Below are 23,725 nucleotides of genomic sequence, written 5' to 3' on the forward strand. Positions count from 1 at the left end.
ACTTTGAAGCACAGGTGAAAAGAATCTCCAACGCTTAAGTACTATTTTAGGGTAAATCAACCCACCTTAAGCGTATGGATGGCTCCAAGCTCAGGCTTGGAGCCTAGGACGGTAGACGGAGTGTGGCAGCCGAGGTTCCAACACCCCAGGAACAGAGAGGGAAGGTGGGGGACGGGGGGAGCATGACTTTTGAACTCCCACCGCGGTCTCCAGGGTGCCGGCGAGGCTATGCAGCTTCCCAGGGAATTCTCATCCTGGTAGCGTCTGCTCTCTACCCCAGAATATTTATCCCTTAAAGGCAGGCGACAGTGCGTACCCCAGGTACGCACTTGCCAGAACGGGGGAGGAAACAAAACAAGTTCACGGGAAGAAGGAGGGTACATCAGTTTGCCAGGGAGTGCACTTATGTATCTCCCCTCTTACGTCCCGCATCTTAGGAAGCTCCCCTCTCCCCCGCAGCACGACGGTAAAGTAGGCACCAAAAAGTTTCCCCGAGCGAGCGGGCGGCTGGCACGCAGCCTGAGTGTCGACGATCAGAAGCCGAGCTCCGAGATTTCCTGCTCGGGTGCGCCCCGCAGGCCAGCCTGGGCTCCGGGGCGGGCGTATGGGGTGTCGGTAGTCGGGCTCGGGGAGCCCTCTGGAGCGGCGCTGGCGGCGCAGGTAAAGGGTTACGCGGGCGCTGGAGGCTCGCCCGCCGGCCAGGCCACGTGACGCACCGGCCCAATGACGGCGCCGGGGGGGCAGCTGCGAGCGCCGCGGGTCCCGGCGGCACTGAGCCGCCGGCGTTTCCCAGCGCGGCCGCCCGAGGCCGGCGAAGCCATGGGCGCCAGGACCCCGCCGCCGCCGCCGCCGCATTCCCAGGTAGGGACCGTCTCCCGCCCCGCGCTCCCTGCCCCGCCTCGAGCAGCACCAGAGCTTGACTTCCGCGGAGCTCGGCTTTGTGGCTTAATTGCCCCCGCTTCTCTCGCCGGGGATTTTTACGTCTTTATTTCCTTTTGCCATGGGGAAAAAGTGGGGGGTGGGAGTGGGGCATTTCTCACTTTGATTGCTTTGGAAAAGTCAGGTCATTCAAGAAAAGGCTCTGAAAGAGGCAAAATGCAGAATGGGGTGAGGTGGGGGGACTTTTACTAACTCTCCCAAACTGAACACCAAGACAGCTTACAAAGCTTGGCATCTAATTGGTGTGCAAAGCACTTTTGTGTTTAAATCTCTAATTAATGAACTTTCAAGAGTGCCTGAGAACTTGGATTGGAAAAACTGCAAAAGATTTCCCACAGTTTCTGAGAACCCCCTCCTTCCCCCATTTTTAAGCATCTGGGTGTTTTTTTCTTTTAAGGAAAACGGAAATGGACGGTGACCGCCGCTGTTTCTTTGAAATGTCCTTGAGTCCCAGGATTTTGCTCCTTCAGGGGTGCTGGCGCTCTGGGTGGCGATGAGTAGGGGTGGAAGGGAGGAGGGCAGTGCTAGGAAGCAACGCGTGTGAAGGCCGGTCCCAGGTGCAAACGGTTAAATGGTCACTCATGGTTTGCTGAATATTTGATAATTAGGCAAATATCTCCCAGGTCAGTTACTTGGGTCTCAGTGACCTTGGCAGTACAGATGAGGTGAGACTTTCACAAACCACCACTGAACGAATTTTCCAATGATATAAGACAAAAATCTTTTTTTTTCCCTCAAGCACTGCAAATAACCTTAAAAACAACAATAACTCCCTTTAGTAATTTAGTACATTTTATTTTCCATTGTGGTATAGATGTTTGCCCAGTGAATTTAGAGGAAGTCAGTGTTCCATGAGGTGGTTCAAATTATTGAAGAATAGGATGCTTCTTTTCTTTCTGTCAATATCAGAGAGAATTACTGATGGCACTTCTCACCATGGCCTGTGAATGTTCCTGGGTGGTTGTAAGCAGGCTATTTAAGAAACGTTTGAGAGCTGAATGAGAAAGAAGTGGAAAGCTGTCGCTTCTTTTAAAGACAGTAGATTCTGTTATTTGCCAGTTATTCCCCCACTGAATCCTCAAGCTGACACTGTTTTAAGGAGAAATGTTAAAGTCTTCTAAGGCTAAGTGCTCAGGTCTCTGGGACAACCTAACAGTCATGAGGCAGACCACCGAAACAATTACAAGGCTCTGAAGGTCAAGTAGAGTTCTGGGGTAGTTTGTATTTCACTTAAGTGTGAAGAGTTAGTTATAGGAAACTGCCTTGATCACAGCGGTGAAATGGAGCAGACACTGACAGAGGCGGGGTTCTGCTTCTTTTTCTTCTTGGCTCACTCTGTGCCCATCATGATCTTGTTCTTTGATTCAGCAGGTATGCAATAAGCACCTATCTCACGGTATCTGACCCTGGGGTCTGGTCCTCAAAGGTTCTGAAGATTTAGATGTGTAATGACATCTACAGATTAAGTTGGCCAGTCTTAGCTAGATTCTAAAGAGCTTTTACATATCTGGAATTTAAAACAAAACAGTAGCTTGTGTATCAACTAAATATGTTCATTAGCCTAGGAATGGAACAGTCCCTCTAACTTCCCACCTAGTCCCTGTCTGGACCTGGAAACAACCCAGCTAAGCTCTGGCCCAAATCCAGCATCTGCCCAAGGGTAGAGCAGGGGCTACCCTCCTTGCTCCAGGAACTGCTCTGCCCTTGGTGCCCTGGGAGGCCATTGATTGTGCTTCCAGGAATGGACTTCAATTTCCAAATAGTTAAATACCAATCAATCCTTGGTAACTGACTTTCCTCCACCTGAACTGTCAGATTCCCCTAGTTCTACAGTCTTTTTTTTTTAGTAACTCAGAATCTTGAACTCTTTTCGGCTCTTCAGAAAACAGAACCTAGTTCCTGCTCTTTTCTCTCTGTCTCTCTTTGGGGGTATTGTATTGATTACTGGGCTTTCCAGGTGGCATTAGTGGTAAAGAACCCACCTGCCAATACAGGAGCCATAAGGGACACAGGTTTGATCCCTGGGTTGGGAAGATCCCCTGGAGAAGGGCATGGCAGCCCACTCCAGTGTTCCTGCCTGGAGAATTCCATGGGGCCTGGCGGGCTACAGTCCATGGGATAGCAAAGAGCTGGACACGACTGAAGTAACTCAGAACGTATATACAGCACGCATTTTGATTATTGGTGGCAGATAGACTTACTGGGTAACTAGAAAAGAGGAATTAATAGATTCATCCTCAGGCAGACCTGAGCTGTCACACATCTGCCAGTCAGATGGGTCATCCTGTTAGTTTCATAGTCTGGTTATTACCTGAATGCTATTTAAGAAAATAAAAGGAAAATGAAATCTTCTATCTACTCTCCCCTTTCTAATCTGAGAAAATCAAGGTCCCACAGAGATTGGAATCTTTAAGAGGAACACATATCACCAAAATGACCCTACCCTAAAGTATGCTTGCAACACACCCATCAGGTGAATGTGTATCCTCAAGCAAAGACTTAAATACCTCAAATACTAACTCAGTGTTATCAAGCATCTTCGAAAAGACTTTTCTGAGCTGCAGTGAACAGTATTAACATAAGTCAAAGGGTATCATGTCTCACATTTCCCATGGGCAGTAAAACTCCATGTACAAACAGCTCTTGAAAATTGAATGTAACCCCAACCTGGTCTTGGAGACAGCATATTTGTAGACACTCTACCAGGTACTAAGAATACAGTCCTTGCCTTCAGGGGTCTTCCAGTCTTCAGAAAAGCCATTAGAGGATTTTAAGCAGAGCAGATCTGTATTTGAGAAAGTTCACTTCCACTGCAGTGAGAATGAAATGGGGAAGATACAAGCAAGGTGGGTGCTGAGAAAAATCCCACCAGAGGAGAGGGTGAATTGATTCAAAAGATACTTGGGCAAAGGTATTTAAGATATTAACTCAGAAAATATCAGATGACTCAAGTCTCTGAAGTTAGTTTACATGTCATTTCAAAATATATGTGTTCCAGCTATATAAGCAGAAGTCACTTGCCATTGCAATGTTGTCCCTATTGAATGGAGCTACCCTGGGGCCCCACCTAGTTAATTTCTATCACAAAAGAAAGGTTTTGATACGGAGTGAGCCGATTTTTTCTCACACTTTCAGCAACCTTGTGTGTCTTTATGCAGACTTAACTATACATATAGGGACTTCCCTGGTGGCTCAGTGGTAAAGAACTTTGCCTGCTAATGCAGAAGACATGGGTCTGGTCCCTGGTTCAGGAAGATCCGCTGGAGAAGGAAATGGCAACCCACTCAGTGTTCTTGCCTGTGAAATCCCATGGACAGAGGAACCTGGTGGGCTACAGTTTAGGGTATTGCAAAGAATCAGATACAACTTAGCAACTAAAGAACTGACGCTGCTGCTAAGTCACTTCAGTCGTGTCCGACTCCGTGCAACCCCATAGATAGCAGCCCACCAGGCTCCCCCGTCCCTGGGATTCTCCAGGCAAGAACACTGGAGTGGGTTGCCCTTTCCTTCTCCAATGCATGAAAGTGAAAGTGAAGTCGCTCAGTCGTGTCCGACTCTTAGCGACCTCATGGACTGCAGCCCCAGGCTCCTCCGTCCAAGGGATTTTCCAGGCAAGAGTACTGGAGTGGGGTGCCGTTGCCTTCTCCAAACTAAAGAACTATCTGAAGGCAAAATTAAAATAGTTACTCCTTTATTGTACACACATTTCCTAGTTTAGCTTAATTCCTCCCAGAAATAAAAATACCCTGACATTTGACTATGTAACATAATGGAAGTGGGTGTAACAGTCTTTTTTTTTTTCCTTATAAATTGGCCACCTTATGGCCTGCCGTATATCACAGGGAAGACTGTATTGTATTTGCTAAGGGCGGTGTTAGAGCATGTACTAGTGGTATGTTAAAGGCGCTGAATCCCTGTGAGAAAAGAAAAACCATCCTAGTCGCTGCCACATGCATAACTCTTTAATACAACATGTATTTGGATGTATTTGCAGTTTACTTGTTAATTCCAGAGTCACTCTCTGAAATTCTCCAGGCCAGAATACTGGAGTGGGTAGCCTTTTCTTTCTCCAGGGGATCTTTCCAACTCAGGGATCGAACCCAGGTCTCCTGCATTGCAGGCGGATTCTTTACCAGCTCAGCCACAAGGGAAGCCCAGTGTCAATCGCTACATGAGAGAATTTTAAAACTTAAAATTTTGGTGTTAAGTCTTTCTCCCCCTATTTCATAATTGATTTTGTATCTTGGGTCATTTCTATGCAATAAATGCAGATTTGATTTGTACTTTATGACTATAAAATAGTATCCTCCTTGTCTGGCGATCACACTGCACAACTCAGTCCTCCAAAATACTTATTGCAACCTAGAAGTTAGTAAAAGAAGTCCACCTGCACCTCCAAAGAGTTAAGAGCCACTTTCTTTGATTCTCTCTAGAACTTACCTGGCATTATTCATCTTTTGATTCCTAATGAGCTTGCCTACCTGGGTTCCTGGTCCACAGCAAGGAGGGCCACCTTCTAGGTCCGGAGCATGACTGTTAGACTGTGAAACTCAGTCACAACCAAATGCTGAACAGTGATGGAAATACAGGAAGGGTTATCTGTGATTAAATCCTAAAGTCTACAAGAAAGAAAAGTTGGGTTCAGAACTATCTGTTAGCAAGGAAATAAGTGTTACATTTTGTAAAAATGGATCCTCAGTCCTTTTTAAACAAAAAATTAAAAGTCATTTGGTCTAACCACTTTACCTTACAGATAAGGAAACTGAGGTTCAAATAAGTTAAATGATGTTTCCAAGGTCATATGGCTGCCAACTGGAAAAGCTACTGGAATCAGAATCTATGAACCCTAGTTTCCAGCTCAGCCATCTTTCTAAATACTGACCCAGAAATAGAATTTTTAACAATAGGGAAAATTCATTTTTTTGACATTGTGTCTTTTTTCTGCCAAATACTGTTGTTGTTTAGCCTCTAAGTTGTGTCTGACTGTTTTTCGTGACCCCATGGACTGTAGCCCTACCAGGCTCCTCCATCCATGGGATTTCCCAGGCAAGAATACTGGAGTGGGTTGCCATTTCCTTCTCCAGGGACCTTCCTGACCCAGGAATGGAACTCGCCTCTCCTGCATTAGCAGGTGGATTCTTTACCACTGAGCCACCAGGGAAGCCCCCACATATTGTAATAGCCACTATTTATGGAGAAATTACTTATATATACAGTATCAGTTATATATTGCTGCATGACAGACACCCCAAAACATAATGGCTTGAAACAACCACCATTCATTTAGTTTGTGACTTCGTGGATTAGCAGTCTGGACCTGGTGAATCTATTGGTCTTGTGCAGTCTCCCTTATGTGTCTGCGGTCACCAGGGTGGCTCTGCCCCCGGGTGTTCGCTGACTGCTGGCTGAGTCCTTTGGGGCAGCTGGGCCTCCTGCTTCCTGTCACATGACAAGCTGCCCTGTGTTTGGTGACATACTGGCTCAGCATGGGTGAGAGCAGGAGCATGGAAGCAAGGCTCCTTGAGGCCTAGGCTGAAATGGACACAAATTGCTTCTTTTCCAATTTACTTTATGAAGAACCAGACTCTTTACCTTTTGATGGGAAGAATCTGCAGAGTCGTTGGAGAATGACATGAATTCAGGGAGGGGTAGAGTGTTTGGCCATTTTTGCAGTCTGCTGCATTGACCGAGCACTTTATGTAACATCCCTAACTCTCACAACAACACGGAAGGTAAAGGCCGAATTTTACAGGGGAAGTAATTGAAACCCAGGCGTGTTAATTCACATTCAGCAGGGGATGCAGCTGATGAGTGATAGAATCAGCACTGGAACTTCCATGCGCCCCTCCCCACTCAACTGCAGGGGAGGATGGTATTAAGTTGCATAAGCTCAAAGTTTGTAAGAACAAAACTTAACTTTAAGAATTCCTTTTTCTTGATTTATGTGCTAAAAGAAATAAAGTCAGGTAAGATCCAGAGTGGTCTTCCCTGGTAGATCAGATGGTAAAGAATCTGTCTGCAGTAGAGGAGACCTGGGTTCTATCCCAGGCTTGGGAAGGTCCCCTGGAGGAGGGCATAGCAACCCACTTCAGTATTCTTGCCTGGAGAATCTCCATGGACAGAGGAGCCTGGTGGGCTACAGTCCAGGGGGTCGAAAAGAGTCGGACACAACTGAGCGACTAAGCACAACACACAAGATCCAGAGTAAAGAGAAATAAACTGGATTATCAGAGAAGCATAGTAAGGAACAAGATGATAAGATTAGGGGAGCCAAGTGAAAGAGATTTGAAAAGACTAATGTCTATTTATAGTCAAAAGATCCTCCTATCACTTCCATAAAATGGGTAATATTCCCCCTATACAGATGGAGATATTTGCCTGAGAAAGATTGCATTCAAACCTATGTCTGTTTGTCTCCAAGAACTACCCCTCCTCCCTTTTTTTCCCCACTGAGTCAATGGGTTTGCTCCTCAAAGTGGGGTCCATGGGCCAGCAACATTGGCTGGGAGGTGATTAGAATTTGCAGAATCTTGCCCCCAACCTGAGATCTGTTGAATCAGAACCTACATTTGAACAAGATGTTCAGACGATTCATAAGTGTGGTAAAATCTGAGAAGCACTGCACTAAAGGGACTATGGGAGAGTGATTTGTAATAAGATGAGCTGGTGGAAGCAAAAGGCCCTGAGGCTGGCGTCTGGACTGGTGAAGGAATTCCTAGACTAGAGGAGGGGAATGTTTTTGGGGTAGAGGGGAACAGGATGAGGCGAATAGAATCTCTGTGGATCCTGAGGATTCTGCTTTTTAGGAAGGCTGATCTGGCAGCACTAAGGATGGCCCAGAGAGCCTGGCAATAGTGAACCCTGTTTCGAGGGTGCTGAGGGGAGGGCTCAGCCTGAGGCACGGATGGGGAAATAGAAGAACCGTCCAACCTGAGAGGCCTTGCAAAGCTTATCCCACGACACTTGTTGCCAAGTTGGATTCTAAGGAAAGAAAGAGAGGAAGTGAAGATGGTTCTAGACTGCCAGATTCTGAATTGTGCATCGCAAACTTTAGGTTGGGGTGTTATCTTTGCATTCTTTACTATTGAAAAAGAAGATACTTTTTGGTGGTAATGATGGTTTCAGGTTTTTGTTTTCAGGCAACTTTCCCCATTCCTTTGAATTGTAGCAGTTTTTAAGCTTTTACTAAGAGGCAATTCAAATTTTAAAGTTCCAAATCAGCATGCTCATGTAAATTTCATATTTGTGTGTGTGTGTGTGTATATATATATATATATATATATATATATATATAATGAGATAAATTTTTTGGCAGGCAATTAGTTATAATGAAGCGGTTCTTTATATAGTTCTTGAGTTTATTAGACCTTCCCAACTGTCCTGTGACGTTTGTATAGGTAGAATTATTAGGCTGGTGCAAAAGTAATTGCGGTTTTGCATTATTGAACTTTGCTGTTTGATATTGGTGCATTCTTAAATCTGGTTATGTTACACATCATTTTAATGCACATTTCTTCTTTTATTATGGTTTTTTTTTTTTTGCTGATGACTTATTACTTGCTGTTTATATTTATTTTAGACTAGGGAAATGATGTTAAATAAAAAGTAAATTCAAGTGATTTTCTTCTTTGGGTTCAGAATGGGTTGCAAAAAGCAGCAAAGACAACTAACAGTTTCAACAATGCATTTGGCCAAGGAATTGCTAATGAATGTACAGTGCAGTGGTGGTTCAAGAGGTTTTGCAAAGGAGACAAGCGCCTTGAAGATGAGGAGGGCAGTGGCCAGCCATTGGAAGTTGACATGACCAACTGAGAGGATCATCGAAACAGATCCTCTTACAGCTACACAAGAAGCTGCCAAAGAACTCAGTGCCTACCATTCTGCAATCATTCTGCATTCAAAGCAAATTGGAAAGGTGAACAAGCTCAATAAGTGGGTGCCTCATGAGTTGACCAAAAATTTATAAAAATTGTCATTTTGAAATGTTGTCTTCTATTCTATACAACAATGAACCATTTCTCCATCGAATTGTGGCATGTGATGAAAAGTAGATTTGATTCAACAACCAGCGATGACCAGCTCAGTGGTTGGACCAAGAAGAAGTTCCAAAACACTTCCCAAAGCTAACTTACACCAAAAAAAGATCATGATCGCTGTGTGGCCTGCTGTCTGTCTGATCCACTACAGCTTTCTGAATCCCAGAGAAGCCATTACATCTGAGAAGTATGCTCAGCAGATTGATGAGATCAGCAATGCTTGCAGCCGGCATTGATCAACAGAAAGGGCCCAGTTCTTCTCCAGGACACCTCCTGACCATATGTCACACAACCAGTGCTTCAAAAGTTGAACAAATTGGGCTATGCAGTTTTGCCTCATCTGCCATATTCACCTGACCTGTCATCCATGAACTACAACTTTTTCAAGCACCTTGACAACTTTTTGCAGGGAAAATGCTTCCTCAATCAGCAGGAGGCAGAAAATGCTTTCCAAGGGTTCACTAGACAAATCAACTTATTTCTCATTGGCAAAAATGGGTTGATAGTAATGGTTCCTATTTTGAATAATAAAAGTGTGTTTGAGCCTAGTTATGATTATTTAAAATACATGGTCTGAAACCACAATTACTTTTTCACCAACCTAAATATTATGCCACTTTCTTAGAGAGATTTAGAGGTGTCACCCAGCCAATGTTTCAGTTCAGTTCATTTGCTCAGTCGTGTCCGACTCTTTGCAACCCCATGAATCGCAGCACGCCAGTCCTCCCTGTCCATCACCAACTCCCAGAGTTCACTCAGACTCACGTCCATCGGGTCAGTCATGCCATCTAGCCATCTCATCCTCTGTTGTCCCCTTCTCCTCCTGCCCCCAATCCCTCCCAGCATCAGTCTTTTCCAATAAGTCAACTCTTTGCATGAGGTGGCCAAAGGACTGGAGTTTCAGCTTTAGCATCATTCCTTCCAAAGAAATCCCAGGGTTGATCTCCTTCAGAATGGACTGGTTGGATCTCCTTGCAGTCCAAGGGACTCTCAAGAGTCTTCTCCAATACCACAGTTCAAAAGCATCAATTCTTTGGCGCTCAGCCTTCTTCACAGTCCAACTCTCACATCCATACACAACTACTGGAAAAACCATAGCCTTGACTAGACGGATCTTAGTCAGCAAAGTAATGTCTCTGCTTTTCAATATGCTATCTAGGTTGCTCATAACTTTTCTTCCAAGAAATAAGTGTCTTTTAATTTTATGGCTGCAGTCACCATCTGCAGTGATTTTGGACCCAAAAAAATAAAGTCTGACACTGTTTCCACTGTTTCCCCATCTATTTCCCATGAAGTGATGGGACCGGATGCCATGATCTTCGTTTTCTGAATGTTGAGCTTTAAGCCAACTTTTTCACTCTCCTTTTTCACTTTGATCAAGAGGCTTTTGAGTTCCTCTTCCCTTTCTGCCATAAGGGTGGTGTCATCTGCATATCTGAGGTTATTGATATTTCTCCTGGCAATCTTGATTCCAGCTTGTGTTTCTTCCAGTCCAGAGTTTCTCATGATGCACTCTGCATAGAAGTTAAATAAGCAGGGTGACAATATACAGCCTTGACGTACTCCTTTTCCTGTTTGTTTAAACCATTCTATTGATGCTAAGCCCAATCTTCTATGCACTGAAGTACTCTGCAGGTTTTATATTTGGTCTTTGGCAGAAATTATCCAAATTATCCAGTTTTAAGTTTGGGTTTACTTTTTCCTCCCATATATACTGTGCCAAACTCAGAGAGATGCTTGAAAGATGCTTGTTTATATTGATGATTCCAAATAAGTATTTCATGGAAACTTGAAAATACCTCGTAAAACCTGATTTCCTCCCTGGCCTGATTTTCTTATTTCACTGAATCCATATGGTAATTGTAATAACAACAAACCATGCTTTATATTTCAAATGATTTGAATTAAGATTTAGCTTGCTAAATACAATTTCTGTGCATTCTCTTTTATACTTGATGGGACACGGTTTATGATCCTCACTGGGATTTGGTTTTGATGAAGGAAGCCAAGTATTCTAGGAATGGATGTTATAGAAGCTTCAGAGAGTCACCGCAACCCAGGCCAAGGTCCAGCCCCAGAAGACCACTCATGGAAGCCTGATCCCCCAGCTCTGTAAAATGAGTTCAGTCTCTGTTATTGATGCTGAGCTTGCTTTCTCCTTTCAAAGGTAAAGTGTGTTAGTTGCTCAGTTTGTCTGACTCTTTGTGACCCTGTGGTCTGGCCTTGGGATTCTCTAGGCAAGAATACTGGAGTGGGTTGTCATTGCCTTCCCCAGGGGATCTTCCCGGCCCAGTGATCAATCTCGGGTCTCCTGCATTGGAGGCAGGTTCTTTATTGTCTGAGCTACTAAAAGGCAAATGTTTCGTGGTGCTGAAGCCCAGGTTGAAATGAAAATTGTGGACCTGGGGGAGAGCCTGAAAACAAAAGAGGGTGTGAAGAAGTCACAGCAAACTGAGAGAGTTGGAGGGTTGTTTTTATAACTCCCTAAATGGCAACCCACTCCAGTATTCTTGCCTGGAGAATCCCATGGATGGAGGAGCTTGGTGGGCTACAGTTCACGGGTCACAAAGAGTCAGACACCACTGAGCGACTTCACTTTCACTTTCACCTGCAATCAAAGGTTTAATGGGGCAAAAGTAGTGTGACCTGCATCTAGTCAAACAAATCAATAAAAAGTTAAAGCTAAAGTAGCTTCAGAGAAAAAAAGTTACTGAAACCACAACCCTGGACAGGCAGATGTCCTGTAAGAGTTAATTAGACAAAAAGCAAAACAAGTAAACCAAACGAATTTGCAGAATTCACTGCCCCAGCACCTTGAAGGGCTCCACTGACAGGTGTGCCTGGGCGAGACTCAGAAAGAGTCAGAATCCTGCTCTTAGTCACAAACGACTGCATCGCATGAGGGCTCGGTCCCTCTCCATGTCTTTGCTCACTCTGTCTGCAGGTGATTACTGTCTGTTTAGTTTATGGGGACCCTCAAAAGAAACTGTGTTAGGCTCCCCAAGTGGTAAAGAATCCACCTGCCATGCAGGAGACTCGGGTTTGATTCCTGGGTTGGAAAGATCTCCTGGAGATGGAAGTATTCTTGCCTGGGCAGCCCCATGGACAGAGGAACCTGGTGGGCTATATATAGTCCATGGGGTCACAAAAGAGTCGGACATGACTTAACAACAAAAGAAACCAAGGTACTTTCTTCCATTCACTAAGCCAGTGGGTCACCTATGCTTCCCAAGTGAGTCTCAAGGAAGCACGGGTCATGACCCCCTTTGAGTCAGGCCTGGCTCTCCCAGAAAAGACAGGAGTGAGGCCTGGACCCCCATCAGGTTTGCGTCCTAACTCTGCCTGGAACCTCCCTGGGTTTCAGTTTCCTTATCTGTAAAGCTGCATTTGTCTGCATTTAATAAATACTTAATCAACCTGATTCTCAATCTCTGTGGCCCACAGTTTTCTCGAAAGTGAGATGAGAGGTTAGTTAGGACCAGAGCAGCACCATGGTATACAAGATGCAAGGAAGGGTCTAAGTAGGGCAGGTGTTCAAACAATGCACTTTTCCTCCCAGCTCACCTCATCTTTACCTTGGACAAAGGCCACACGAAATAACAGGAAATTTCTAACTGAAACTCATGGGATTTCCCCGGAATTTCTAACCAGATATGTAACTCTCCTTATCATAAAATGATCTCCTTAAGTAGCTGTCCAGGGGTAGTTTTAAATCCTCCCCGAACCTCGACATGTACAGAAGTTTGGGGTGAAGTGTATTCCATGTTTGTATTAGCGGGAAGTAGGGAGAATGCCAAGGACTTGATGTGTGAAAACAAAGTAAAATGGAGTTCTCTGAGAAAGCAGAACTTGTTTGCACACTGAAATGATCCTGCTGTAAATGTTGAAAGGAAAGGAAACTATGAAATATGCAGAGTGAGTGAGGACGATGGCTCTCTTCTGGCTCTCCTGTCTGTGAAGGGTTTTCGACAGAATTAAGTTGGCGTGGATAGTGTTTAAAAGAGAGGGTCATTGCTTCACCTTTGTATTTTATATATCCTTCACCCTTCACTTTGTGAGTTTGGTTGGATTTTTTTTTTTAATACTGTTAAGTGTTTTCATTATGGAAAGCTCACTCCACTTAGTGAACTTAGTTCCATAAAAACTTTTTAAAAAATACTGATGCCATGGGGCCTAAAATCTAAATGCTCTTTATTGAACAAATGTCCATACTGTGCCAGACAGTGGGAATACAAAGGTAATTAACACAGGCCTGGAGGCAGTATCATAGGGCTCGGTGCAGTTAGCGTAACTTTAGGGAATACAGGGAGAGCTACCCTGGGCTCTGTGAAGGTGGGGGCATGACCTGGCCTGAGGAAAGCCTGTCCCGCCAAGCTGGGAAGGGTAAGAGGAATCTGATCAGGCAAAGTGGGTCCTCAGGTGCAAAGGCAGGCTATAGGCCCAGATATCCCCCAAGGTACAGTGTTCCGGAAGTCTCCTGAGCAGGAGGAGGACCAGGAGAGGTGGCAGAAGGTATTGTGCAGGGTCTTTTAGGTTACATACTATAATCTGACCTCAATCAGTCCGACCTTTGTTTAAGATTTTGTTTAGGATTTTTGAGGGGTGGATGTTGAAACCTTCAATATTTAGAGGGTAATAGACTGAGGGTACAAGTCTTCTTCCCCACAGCCTCACACCTGATCCCAAAGCAAATGTCAGGCTCAATCTAGCCTCATGTTGTAATACTGACTTTGTAAGCAGGAGTTGAAACAGTCATGCAGCCTGTTTGTAATCTGGATGAAGTTCCCCTTTCTGTTCATTTTGTCTCTCCAATTAGATCTTTCATGGAAAGTTCATTAGAGGCAAATGGAACACTCCTCTAGGGACAGGGTTCAGCTAACCTAAGGGTTTAATTAAGCAGCAAGAACTAGACAAGGCAGTATTCACCAGCATGTCCTGGGAACCACTGGGAAGGACAGATACTGAATCACTACCAGGTACCATTTGATGCAAGAGTCGGGATACCTCAACACTGTTTCTGGCCTGTCCACACATCCTGTACAACACTGACTTCACCAAGGAAAAATAACTTCTAACAGTTATTTGCTAGTCAAGTCCTTTGTGCTGATGGCAGATAAAAAAACTAACTTGCTTGTAGAAACCACCTCTGAATTATAAGCATCTTATAACATCCTTACTAACCATCTCAGAAATGTGTTGTCCTGACTGAGTAACTAATTTACTCTACATACTAATTCAATCTACATCCTAGGATGCAGGTAAAACACATACAAATTCCAAACTATATGCTGACTTCAAAGTACAGTATCGGCAATAAAACCATTACAAGGCAGTGGGCTTTATCTTAGGAACAGAGAGAAGCTACTGAAGGTCGTAAACTGGGAAATAAGATTTGCATCTCTGGTTGCAAGTTAGGAAGCTAGAAGGAAGACATGAGGCTAAAGGAGACTAGCCTCAAGTAAGGGGCTGTTGTGTGAGACATTGTTGAATAAAGTAGAGAGAATTCAGAGGAGACAAGTGTGTGGGTTCCTGAGATATTAGGTGAAACCATCAGGACCTGGTGATGGATTGGAAATGGACAGTGAGGGAGGAGGTGAATATTTGGACAGGGCATGCAAAGGAATTTTGTTGCACTATTGTTTATGATCACAAAGAACAGTGTATCTGTTGTCAATATATGCTGGTTAAATGAATTATAACTTGCAGATACAATGCAGTACTCTGTGTTGATTAAAAAAAGAAAATGAGATGTATATGTGATGACATGGAAAGATGTCCAAGATATAATCTTAAGTTTTTTAAAGTTTGTTAAAGAAACACGTATATAATGTTCCATTTTAATATAATTAGTAATGATTATATTTGGCACCTAACATGACAACAGTAACAGTTATAATTAACACGTATAATATCCAGAAGAAAAAATTCCTAACAGTGGTTATCTGTGAGGCAGAGATTACCAGAGCCGTTTGTAATCTCTCCGCTGGATTTTTTGCAACTGAGAAACCAGATTTTGCAGAAAATGAGCAAACCACCCTAGTTTATTTCCTGAAAACTCTTGATCATTCTATCCCAACATGATTACTCCTTCTTTTGAACATGCAGTCCACAGTTATTCCAGAATGGAGGATCCAAAAAGGGCCTTAGACCTTAGTTCACCATCTCCATTACGCAGATGAGGAAACTCAGGCCCAGAGAGGTTAATGGCCTAGCTAAAATCATATAATCCTAAATTATTCAGAGGGCCAAAACTAGAACCCACGGCTTGTGCTAACTCGGAGTCTGGAATTCTTTATACTGCAACAAAGTCTCCTCTAACGTTCACTGCATCTGGGGGTACCTTGGCTTTTATTGAACTGTCCAGTGAATAAACCCAGAGAAGGCAATGGCACCCCACCCCAGTACTCTTGCCTGGGAAATCCCATGGGTGGAGGAGCCTGGTAGGCTACAGTCCATGGGGTCGCAAAGAGTCGGATATGATTGAGTGACTTCACTTTCACTTTTCACTTACATGCACTGGAGAAGGAAATGGCAATCCACCCCAGTATTCTTGCCTGGAGAATCCCAGGGACAGGGGAGCCTGGTAGGCTGCTGTCTGTGGGGTCTCACAGAGTCGGACACGACTGACGTGACTTAGCAACAGCAGTGAATAAACCTGTTTCCTGCCATAAACAATGTGCTCAGAGAGTGTTTAGCTTCATGCTCAACAGAGTGTAAAACAGTCATTTAAAGCAATGGTTGGACTAGTTAGACTTAAGATCCTAGAGGCAGGATTAAGATTAGGGCAGGAGAAAGACTCACACACTCAACTGCACTCAACACAGAGAGCAAGCACTCCAACCCGCACTCCAACCCCTTCACACAGTAAGAATAAGTTGACAGCTTTCGGCTACACTGCCTAATTGGTTATGCTGGGGAAATGGACTTTGGATTTAAGTGAGGGTCAACAGCACACCCATATCTTGAGCTTCCTAGAGGAAATGGTATGGCTCTTGAAGGACACTTGTATTTGTTGATGAAGTCAGTGATGATTCCTTGCAGCTGTCTTCACATCACTTCCCACCATTCTCATAGCCCCTCTTCACAGCATGGGCTTTGGGGACTGTTTCTTGTCTTCGAGAAAGGCAATCTGATTGTGGGCTCAGAGCAGGGTCTCATGTGGTGGTGCTCCAGAGAACTGGACACTTGTGGATGGCAATCCACTGACAGAAATGACGATAGAGGTCTGCCTTGTCCTTAAACCAGGAGTTACCTAGGGGCAGTTAGGGAGTCATGTGCCTCCATCTGCTAGGGGCTCTTTGGCTTTCCTACCTTTGGTACCTGGTTCTTTTCTCCTTCTCCCCTGAAGCTAATCAGAATACTTTTATTTGTAATGAACCACCCTTGGCATCTGGTTTTCATCACCCAAATGGGCCTCTACCTTTCAGATTCTTCTGCTCCCATTGTGCAAATTTGATGAGCTTGTTTGCAGTGTTCTATTAATTTATTTCAACTCAACAGTTTCCATATCTTAAACATTGCCATGTTATAAGTTACCATGGTGTATTTTTTTTAGACTCGATGCACACACACATTTATATAAAGTTTAGTTTTAAACACTTTCAAAGCAATTTTTCTTTATCTTGTTGCTATTCTTACGTGGATTTACAGCGCTTTAAATATTTAAGGTATCCTTATAATGCATTTGTACATTTTATCTTAAAATTGGGGGAAAAGAGCAAAAATAGTTAAGTGTCACAACTCTGTTGTTGTTCTTACATCGCTAAGCCATGTCCAACTCTTGGCCACCCCATGGACCACAGCACGCCAGGCTCTTCTGTCCTCCACTATCTCTCAGAGTTTGCTCAAATTCATGTCCACTGAATCAGTGATGCTATCTAACCATCTCATCTTCTGCCACCTCCTTCTCTTTTTGCCCTCAACGTTTCCCAGTATCAGGGTCTATTCCAGTAAGTCAGCTCTTCAGATCAGATGGCCATAGTATTAAAGCTTCAGCCTCAGCAACAGTCCTTCCAAACCATGATATGCCTTTAAATTGTATTGAGCAAGCTAGTATTTTTATGTAATGAAACTAAGGATACATTTAAAGTACAAATAGTTATTTCCCCTTGGTCAACTATGTTGTCTGCCTTTCAGGAAGCTCACATTTTGCTTTTCACAAATGCAGAAATTGTGACTTCCCTGGTGGTCCAGGACTTAATACTTCACCTTCCAATGCAGGGGGTGTGGTCAGGGAACCAAGATCCCACATGTCTCATGGCCAGAAAAGTAAAACATTAAACAGATGACATGTTGTAACAAATTCAATAAGACCTTACAAATAATCCACGTCAGAAAAATCTTTAAAAACGCAGAAATTTAGCTTCCTGAATACTGGGAATATGTGCAGAGGCTGAATGTATAGGCAAGGGGAGAATGTACAGCCTTCCATAGACCTTCACTAAATAGCATAGGAAGGAATGTGAGTGAACTCAGATCTGAAGAGTCAAAATTCTAAGATGAAAGGACAGTTGAGCCTGGGAAAGATTATTAACAACACATAAGCCAGCCCTGGACTCTGTGTGTGCCGTCAGAAATACTTAGGACAAGTTACCTTTCTCGTTGTTCAACTGTGGGCAGTCCGAGCCATCATCTATCTGGCAGATGGTAATTTTGCTGTGAGATATAGGCACCGAATCTTCTAGTAAAATGCAGAGCACTTTGTATGGACAACACGATAGACTACTTGAAATCAAACTTCCCTGAAAACTCAAGAATTCATACTTTCCTCAACTTCCCCAAATACTATAACAAAGCATCTGTGTTCCCCATAACTTGCCCAAGGGACTGTGACAAAGCATTTTTATGCCAACACTGTGACATTGTGTATACCTAAACACTGAAACATTTTAATTATTAACCAGAATAATAGCCTCTTGTGGGGATTAAAAGTTCCATGAAAGAATTAGAATGTTGGGGTATGTAGGTATAACCTAGGCCAGGTAGATTCACTAATGTCTCTTAATATCCATAATCAACAAACATTTGGGTGCTTTCTATTTTTTTCTCTTTATAAAGTTTTGAAAGTAGAGAAATATAAGACAAAAATTAATTACCTCACAGTCAAAAGAGCAGAAATGTTTTCCTGCTAGCATTATTTATTTCTGATAAGAGTATAAAGGAAAACCAAAGGAGAAAAGGATGCTGTGTCTTTAAACTAGGACACATTTTATAATTGTCCTTGAAGTTTCTATTTTCATTTGTTTGCTTTGAGGTGGGACATGGAAAAATATTTGCCTACACTATGGTACTAATCTTCATGCATGTGTTCATGAATTTTCTTTCCTGGAAAAGGTGGTAGACAATTCACTGGGGATGACTTTTATTTTTAAATGTTTGCACATGAATGAATTTTTGTCCTAAAGCTTGGTAAGTTCAAGTTCACTTAGTATCATGAGAGAAAGTGTCTCTGAGACATTCCGAAGTGTAAAGCTTTAGGAATTAAACGTTAGGTTTTCCAATTATCCCAGAAGCTACCTTAATTATACAGTCAGTATTTTCATTATAAATTGATTATTAACAAAGTATTGATGAACTCTAATATTTATTCTAAATCACACTGGAAAATCTTAATTTACTTGTTTAAATAGCTTTTGTTTTTGTTTTCATGTTTAGGTAGTATCTTTAAATTATTTTCAGTGGCTTGGAGGCACAGTGTGGTGGTGTTTTTTTTAAGAGAATGAAAATAACTGGTGTGGAAATTCACTTATTCATTCAACAAATATATATTGAGCACTTCCTATATGCCCAGGGAATATATAGGTCAGCCTTCTTGCCACCCCACAATGGACTCTTTTCACAAATGCAGAACTTTAATTTGCAAGTAAAATTCTTGAATACTATACTCCTACACTATATGCTTGGAATATAAATTCATTCATCATGTTTCTTGAGCACCAACTCCATCTAGACTTTGAGCTGCGTGCTCACCGTATATAAAAGTGAACAAATCGAATCCTTGTCCTCATGTGGCTTATAATATCTACTGGGAAAGAAGAACATTAAATAATTATGTAAATAAAACTAGAATTTCAAATTGTTCAATGAGGTGCAACAAAGGAAAGGAAAGGGGACGTTGCAAAGCTTTTATGGGGTCTGCTTGACAAGAGGGAGGAGAGGCCAGGGAGGAATTTTCAGAAAAAGTGATGTACTTCAAAGCAGAAGGATGAGGGAAAGATAGCCAGGGAGAGAGAGAGAGGAAATTGATTGTGTATATTTTTATAATAGCGTGGGGAGGCAGAAGCCAAGAAACCGAGTTTGTAGTTTGAGAGTCACCAGTAACTGCTCTTGAGTATGTCTCTGGTTTTCTTTACCTGAAACCTCTAGATTCCTCCTGTGGCCTGTGATCCATGTGAATTACTACATGGTCAGGAGGCCCTCTGATGGCTCCGTTTGGCCATGTCTGGAGCTGTCATCATCCCAGTCCAGATTCCTCCTGTTCCCGGGAACTGTGTGTTGAGTCCTGCCAGGCTGGCCAGAGGGAGCCAGATTCAGGCAGCGCAGCCGGGCTAACTTCACTTCCTGCCCCGCCCACACACACACCCACACCCACACACACACACACACCCACACCCACACCCACACCCACCTCCCTTGGGATCCCTTGCCACATTCCCTCCACTCTTAGAGGACAAGATGGTCCTTTTCCTATTCAAGGTCGACCTTTTCACCTGGTCTCCTTACCTTTTAGCTGAGATCCTCTGGTACATTGCCTCACCCGTTAATCCTGTCTCCAACCCAGATCTTCAAATTCTAAGCTCTCCATCCCTCCCCACAAAAGGGATCAACTCTCTCCTCAGCAGACACACTCAGATCTATTTTTAAAATTAAAATATAGAATAAATATCTCTGCCCGGTGAACCTCTTTCTTCCACTTTTTGGTTACCACTCCGTATCTTTCACTCCCTCTCTCTCACTCTATCTGCCTCTTCCCTGCCTCTCTCTACCCCTTATTAAAATACAAAATTAAGTTAAAAGATCTTAATCCTTGAGTTGTTGCTGCCTTGAAATTCAATTCCAAATTTCTCACTTCCAGCTCACTCTTCCTATGTCGTTCTTTGTTTTCTACCCATACAATGACATGAAAATCTCACTGATGCAATCTGAATCTTAAATTTAAATATATGACCATCTAATCTAATGGTCCTGTTTCATCCCTTTACTTTACAAACTTCCCTGCTGCATTTCAAACTACTGATGTTCATGACACCTTCCTTCAGGAGATTCCTCTTTCCTCTGACTTCAATTCTACCATTGCATTTCTTTCTCCAGGTTCTAGGTCTACTTCTGTGACCAGCCCCGATTCACCTGCCACCTATTATCCATCAGAAGGGTGTTGACACAGAGTCTATTGGCAGGTCCTGTGCACACCTGTGGGCTTCCCTCGTAGTCCAGTCAGTAAAGAATCTGCCTGTAATGCAGGAAACCTGGGTTCGAATCCTAGGTCTGAAAGATCCCCTGGAGAAGGAAATGGCAACCCACTCCAGTATTCTTGCCCAGAGAATCTCATGGACAGAAGAGCCTGGCAGGCTATATCTGTGAGTGATGATTGTCGTCAGGGAAGGGTGTACAGAGAATTCAGAGTTTAATCAGAATTCAGGGTTAAATGGTGAATAGAGGTGTTGATTTGGGTCAGTTGCCAAGTTCAGCCTGTGTGGGAAGAATCAAAGAGGTCTTGAGAATTAGGTGGCTAGTAATTAGAATCTTAGGGACAGAGATGAGAAGACGGCACCCATTGTCAGGTTTGGGTTCCATCTGAAAACATTATTTCCTTACGATGTAGTATTTTAATGCTGGGAAGGTTTAGAGTCAAGTACAAATGAGATGGACTAAATAAAACCCGAGGTATTTGTATTTTTATATACAGTTATGGGGAAGTCTGTCTTTACTATTTTAAATACATACAGTATTCACAGTGTTTCAGATAATTTGTTGATTAACATGAATAGCCTCATGACTCCAATTTAAAATATGTCCCTGAGCAATTGATTCAGACCGTGGACCTGTAAGTTGAAATATTTAAGATAATTTGCTGTTTTATACTACGTTAAAACTTTTAAGAACTGAAGATTCACCTTATTTGTGAGTTAGATTTATAAAATGACTTAAGCACTAGGAAAGTGTTTGTTTACTGGTCACAAACCTGAAAATAAAAAAAGAAAATCAAATATATTACATCATTCTTAGATGGATTCCTAGGGGACACCCAGAAAGCCCTGTTGCCATCTCCTACTCCCAAGCATTGTTGTGGCCAAGGCTCCCTCCCCACGCTGTGGATCTTCAGAAGCCAGGCCAGCCTCTGGCAGTGTCAGCGTGTAAGCACCTGTGCACCCCTCGGAGCTCAAATGCGTCCCTCCAGGCCTGCTCTCCCCACCAACTACAGATCTACTGAAAAGGCTCTGCAGGGCAGAGCTACTGGCACATCCCCAGACCTGTTTCATTTAACCCATCTGACCAGTCTGAGTTCATCATTGCCCTACCCGCACTGATTAGTTTATAATCATTTAGTCTGGCTTTTTCCCACTTCTTATGAAAGAACTCACTTTACCTTTTTAGACAGATCAAAATACCAACACTTAATGATTTCAAAGGTCAGCCTTGTCACTTAGTGAAGATACATCAGCAGAAGCAGTTCTCCCAGCCTTGCTACCTGACCATCTGCTGGTCAATGAAAACTCTCTCTTGGTCTTTCCATGTACTGCCAGACCTAAGGATGTGTCTCAGTCCAGTTGGACACGCAGTGTTGGGTTTAGGAGGAAATCCAGCCACGAGACTGCCTTTTAAAAGGCAAAACTGAGAAATCATCCTTCTCACATTTCCTCCTGCTCTCTCCTCACCCTCTGGAGAATAAGCCATTTTAATACAGGCTGCCAAATGCGTGTTAAAGACTGAGATAACAAGGATCCTTTGCTCAAAATAAACATTTTTTAAACAATCAGCATTCTAGACTCTATTTCTCATTTTCGAATTAACTCTGTCCCATCCAAAACTAGTGTGCTTTTTGGGGGGAATGGTTAAGATTCTTGATGTAAAAGTGAACATTGTTTAGTCGTGTCTGGCTCTGTGCAACCCCCTGTACTGTAGCCCGCCAGGCTCCTCAGTCCATGGAATTCTCCAGGCAAGAATACTGGAGTGGGTTGCCATGTCCCCCTCCAAGGATAAGGTTCTTGAAGTTGGAGGAAATTCTGTCTAGTTTCTTGGCAGGAAATAATGTATAAAACTGTTTATGAATTGGTTATTTAGAAAACCAATTCCTTGAGCTCCTCTATTTAGTTGAGTCATGTATATAAATTTGGAAATTGTAAAGAGCCTAGATAAAGATATAATCATTATATATGTCATGCCGTGGAATAGATTTCTAGGTGGTAGTGAGCAGGAACTTTTTCCCAACAATGTTTAACTAGAGCCTGAGGAATTTTAATTTCCGGAATGGCTTGTGATTGTGGCTAATCTGCAAAATCAGTTTTCCTCAACTACAAGGAGTTAAAAAAGAGGAAAAAAACTACTTTACATAAGGTGGAAAATAATCGCAAAACTGAATCACCTCTCTGGCCTCATTCAGAGACTGCAATGACTCAAAAGTACCTGGGCTTGGTCCCTTAAGTGCACAGACCGAAAGGTAAATGTACTTAGCATATGTTCTATTTATCACCATAGCCCTAGGATAATTGTGTCTGTGAAGTCACTCAGTCGTGTTCGATTCTTTTCAACCCTGTAGACTGTAGCCCTTCAGACTACTCTGTCCATGTGATTTCCCAGGCAAGAATACTGGACTGGGTTGCCACTTCCTTCTCCAGGGTATCTTCCCCACCCAGGGATTGAACCTACGTCTCCTGCATTGGCTATGACAACCTAGACAGTGTATTAAAAAGCATTACTTTGCCAACGAAGGTCTATGTAGTCAAAGCTATAGTTTTTCTAGTAGTCATGTATGGATGTGAGAGTTGGACCATAAAGAAGGCTGAGCACTGAAGAACTGATGCTCTCAAAGTGTGGTACTGGAGAAAACTCCGTTCAGAGTCCCTTCGATAGCAAGGAGATCAAACCAGTCCATCCTAAAGGAAATCTGTCCTGGATATTCATTGGAAGGACTGATGCTGAAGCTGAAGCTCCAATACTTTGGCCACTTGATGCAAAGAGCCGACTCATTAGAAAAGACTCTGGTGTTGGGGAAGATAGAAGGCAGGAGGAGAAGGGGATGGCAGAGGATGAGATGGTTGGATGGCATCACCAACTGAATGGACATGAGCCTGAGCAAGCTCTGGGAGATGGTAAAGCACAAGGGAGCCTGGCTTGCTGCAGTTCATGAGGTTGCAAAGAGCTGGAAATGACTGAGTGACTGAATACAACAGCAACAAACAGATTAGATGGTGGCCAAATGCAATTAACAGCTTGTATTAATTTAAAAACACAGCCCCACTCACTTTGCCCTGTTAGGAGTAATCTCGCCCTCTGCATCACATTTGTACCAGGTTGTGGTCTTATTCATTATTTGCCTGGTTCCAATTTCTCTAGATATACATGTGGACTTCTGGAAATAATGGGTTAAGAAGGAAGTGCTCCCCGGATCTCTAGGCCTAGGGTCCAGTTCACTGGGAGGCACACCCTCCCCAGGGCAGGTCTTAGCGTGAGGCTGACTAAATACGTCAGGTGAATATAGTAGCCTATTCTTTGTCAGGGGAAAAAAATGGATTAATTACTTGGCTTAAGGC

At 43.2% G+C, this 23,725-nt stretch overlaps 1 protein-coding gene across 2 annotated transcripts in view; it reads left to right on the forward strand.

Annotated features, from left to right (window-relative positions):
• The window catches only part of PGCKA1 (PDCD10 and GCKIII kinases associated 1), a 79,378-nt gene continuing 55,653 nt past the window's right edge, over positions 1-23,725 (forward strand). The window contains exon 1 of one of the 2 annotated variants that reach the window (XM_069593827.1): positions 1-861. The gene's annotated coding sequence lies outside the window, so the exon portion shown is untranslated. The remainder of the gene's footprint in view (positions 862-23,725) is intronic. The other variant, XM_069593829.1, reaches the window with a different exon arrangement.

This window comes from Ovis canadensis, chromosome 6 (genome assembly GCF_042477335.2).
Source record: "Ovis canadensis isolate MfBH-ARS-UI-01 breed Bighorn chromosome 6, ARS-UI_OviCan_v2, whole genome shotgun sequence".
NCBI lineage: Eukaryota > Metazoa > Chordata > Mammalia > Artiodactyla > Bovidae > Ovis > Ovis canadensis.